The sequence below is a fragment of the Cavia porcellus genome, unplaced genomic scaffold, assembly GCF_034190915.1.
Source record: "Cavia porcellus strain 051 isolate PalLab524CR breed Dunkin Hartley unplaced genomic scaffold, mCavPor4.1 scaffold_31, whole genome shotgun sequence".
In the NCBI taxonomy this organism is placed as follows: domain Eukaryota; kingdom Metazoa; phylum Chordata; class Mammalia; order Rodentia; family Caviidae; genus Cavia; species Cavia porcellus.
In genome coordinates, this window is record NW_026947514.1 from 21,506,574 (window position 1) to 21,510,719 (window position 4,146).

Sequence of the window (4,146 nt, forward strand, 5' to 3'; positions counted from 1 at the left end):
CTAGCACTCTGGAAAGTAGAGGTAGAAGAATAGCAAGTTTAAACCCAACCTGGGCAATTTAGCAACTTAGTGAGACCCTATCTCAAAATAAATAAATACATAAATAAATGACGAAGGCTATTGCTAGCTCTAATCCCTACTGTGGCCTCTCTCCCCAAAACTGCATTTATAGCATAATACTAGATCTTCTCGAAAATTCCTACTAACTCTTCATTGGGCTCATCTTACAAATTTTTTAAATGAAAATTTTCAAATATATAAAAATATATAGACTAGTAGGATGACTCTCATCTTTAACTATTATTGACTCATAGCCAAATTATGTATATCCCATCAATAAACCTGCTTCTGTGTTATTTTTAAAGCAAATCTCCAAGCTCATATCTCTTGATTTGTAAAATTTTCAGCAGCATTTTTGAGAGACAAGGATTTTTCAACATAAAACCATAACATACCTAATGGCCAGGTGTGGTGGCACACACTTGTAATCCCAACACTTAGGAGGCTGAGGCAGGATGATTGCTATGGGTTCAAAGCCAACCTGAGTTACATAGTCGGTTCCAGGCCAGTCTCAACTACACAGCAAGACCCTGTCTAAACAAACAAACAAACCCACTCACTATTGGATTTAGAATCCATTTAGGTAATCTGATAATCCAGGGTGTGATATCATCACAACAATTTAAACTAAATTATACCAGGAAAGGTGCTTCTTCTATATAAAGTGACATTCACATGTTCCAGAAGTAGGGCATGGTCATAGCTTTTCTGAAGCAATCATTCAACCTGTTCTACTAACTGATACTTTGTAGTACAGCATGTAGGAAAAGCTGGATAAATGTTTGCCTGTTTTTATTAGCCAGTCATGAAAATAATGGGTTTATAAGCTACGCACGGTGTCACACTCCTATAATCCTAGCACGTGGTGGGCTGAGACGGAAGGATTATGAGTTCAAGGTCATCCTGGGCTACATAGCAAGACCCTGTCTCAAAAAACCAAAATAATCACAAACAAACAAAACAAAAAACTGGGCGTGGTGATATTAGCACTGTACTAGGTTGAGGCAGAAGGACTGTAAGCTCAAGACCAACCTGCTCAATTTAGCAAGAGCCCATCTCAAAATAAAGGGGAAAAAAATTAATGTGGGCAGGCTGTAGTTCAAGGTGAAGGCCATGGATTCATTTTTCCTGTACTGGGGGATAAGGGGAAGGAAGGGGGATGGGGATTGTTTCCATAGCATTATTCAATGAAAAATTTCAAGTTCCTTTTTTTTTTTTTTTTACTAAAAAAATTTTTTTTAAAGTTTCATTCTTTTGGCAGTAACATAAAGTAATAGATTTAAAGATCTGATGCAAAAAAAAAAAAAAAAATCTGATGCAGTTCAATTTACTTCCTACTGATTCTCAAGGTGTCTCAATTTTGCCAGTCCATAGGAACCTATCTCTTCATATTGGTTTCTGAATTCTTTTGAGAGGATGCTATAAATTGGTTTTGTTTGTTTGTTTGTCTTTTTGAGACTGGGTCTTGCAATGCAGTTCAGGATGGTTTTGAGCTCACTTTGTAGTGCAGGCTGGTCTCAAATTTGCAATAATCCTCCTGCCTGGGGGCTGGGGATTTAGTTCAGTGGCATAAGCGCCTGCCTTGCAAGCAGGCAGTCATGAGTTCGATCCCCGGTACCAATAAAAAGGAAAAAGACAAAAAACAAAACAAAACAAAAAATAATCCTCCTGCCTCAGTCTCCCAAGTACTGGGATTACAGGCATGTATCACCACACCTAGCTGACACTATAAATTTTTTTATATTTTCTATTATTGCTTGAATTGAGTCTCAGTAAAGCAACATGCTTAAATAGCACCCCCTCAATAAAAGGCAATTAAGTTAAAATGAGTCATTAGTGTGGGTCCTAAACCAATATGACTTGTCTGCTTATAAAAAGGAAAATTTAGATACAAGGACATACATGCTGGGAAAAAAAATGATGCAAAGATACAGGGTGAATGTCATGTGAAGATGAAGGTCAAGAATGGATTGGTGCAGTTATAAGCCAAGAAACACCAAGGATTGCTGGCCACCAGGCAATAGGTAAGGAAGGTAAACTTACTTGTTGGGGCTCTCCAGAGAAACCAAAACCAGGAAACCTAATAATAACCGGTTCATATCATTACAGACACTGAGAAATGCAATGATCAGTTACCTGCAAGCTGCAGAAGCAGAGGCCAGTGGTTCAATCAGTCTAAGTCCAAGCCCAATTCTAAAGACCTGAAAACCTGGGGGGGGGGTCTATGGTATAAGACCTCGCCCAGGTTGCAAATGGGAGTGAAGGTCAAGAGCACAAAGACATCATGTAAATCCGAGAAAGAACCGGGAGCATTGATGTCTGAGGGCAGAAGATGGGTGTTCCAGGTCAGAGAGTAAATTCGCTCTTTGCCATTTTATTCTTTTCAGCCTCCGAGTGTATTGGTCCGCACTGGTGAGCATAACCTGCTTTATTTAAGTCTCCTGATTCAACTACTCACTTCTGGAAACACCCTCCCTGGAATCAAACATGCCAGAAATAATGTTTTACCAGCTATCAACGCATTCCTTAGCCCAATCTACTCAACATACAAATTTAAGCGTTACAGAAGTATTCTAGTGAGTGTCAGTGAGATCATGGATTTGCCAGCACCTTGGGTTCAGATGTCAGGACTACGAAACAGCAAATTGCAGTTGTTTAACACAATCTAGATTGTGGTACTTTGTTACCAAAGCCCTGGTAATGAATATATTTTCTTTGTTCGCTGTATGAGAAGATATGCTATACTTGGTTTGCATTCGGTTAAGCAATCATTGGCAATTTTATTTGGTTTAAACTTCTATTTTCCTTGTCTCATTCCTATAGTCCTATCCCCAATATAGTCCTTTTAGTAAAAAATATTTGGAGATCGTGCTAGCTTTGCCAGCACATATACTAAAATTGGAATGATACAGAGATTAGCATGGTCCCTGCACAAGGATGACACGCAAATTCATGAAGCGTTCCATATTTTTAAAGCAATGACAACCTGAATAAAAACTATTTGGAGATCATAATCCAGGAGCAAGAGGTACTTGTGGAAGCAGATTAGTCAGTGTTTCAAAGCTTTTTCAGAAATACGTACTTTTTTCTAAGATAAGACATTAGTATTGGGGTTTTTGCTATTGTTTTAAGAAAAAGACATTTCTTGCCTTTGACTTGGAATCACATTTCTCAACAAAGCACTGGTCTTGAAATACCATAATCTAGTTATCAGGTATTCTTAGGCTACTGAGTTAGTCATTTTTTTCTAGGCCTTCTCAGAATCTAAGGAAAAAATTTATGATAAAAATTACACTTTCTAATTCAGAATTGTTACTTATCCTCTGTATCTTATCTGCATTTCCTTTCTCCCATACTGACAAGAAATTAGTGTTTAATCCAGTAGACTACACAAAGCTCACTCTCACCAGTGTGGACAGGCATCGTCCAAGTCAACAGCATCACTGAAGTCATCGAAGTCATTGAAGCCCTGTTGTCAAGAATAATTTATAACTAGAATAGAATCTAATCACTAATATTCTTTAACCCACATTTCACATAAGAACATGGTAAAATAGGCTCGGGATTTAGGTCAGTAGTACAAGCGCCTGCCTGGCAAGTACTGTTGTACTCTAAGAAAATAGCTTCGTTATATGTGTATTATAGCAAACCTGTGAAGTGGCTTACTAAATTTTTTTTTATCCTTTTTCCCTAACTGATATGTTAAGTGACCTAATTGATATGTTGAGCAATACTCTCCTCTGTAAAGAATTGCAAGAATCTCACCTAATTGATATGTTAACCATTGTTGCCCTCTACAAACTACAGAAGTTGTGCTAAAACAAGCTAACAAGGGTTGTTAATCACTGTTAAGCGCCTCTATTCTCCGCTAAAGAGCTAAGGAAAACTAGAATGGCCCATTAATTTATACTTGTTTAAAGTAACCTGCTTGTATGCAGAGAGATTTGCGTATGAGTTTAACCCTTTACCCTGACCTTGACATATAACCACCGTTTTCTGTTCTGTATGGCGCCTTATTGCCTCCCTCTCCCCTCACCTATCTATCTAGGCCATAAAGAATTTGGGTTTCTGGTGACCTCTCCCCAA

The 4,146-nt window shown here is 38.1% G+C and overlaps 1 non-coding gene across 1 annotated transcript; it reads left to right on the forward strand.

The window, feature by feature from the left end:
- Positions 1-2,928: 2,928 nt before the first annotated feature.
- Positions 2,929-3,032, forward strand: LOC111757596 (U6 spliceosomal RNA). The gene has a single exon (XR_002791903.1). It is a non-coding gene; the product is annotated as a U6 spliceosomal RNA (small nuclear RNA).
- Positions 3,033-4,146: the final 1,114 nt, after the last annotated feature.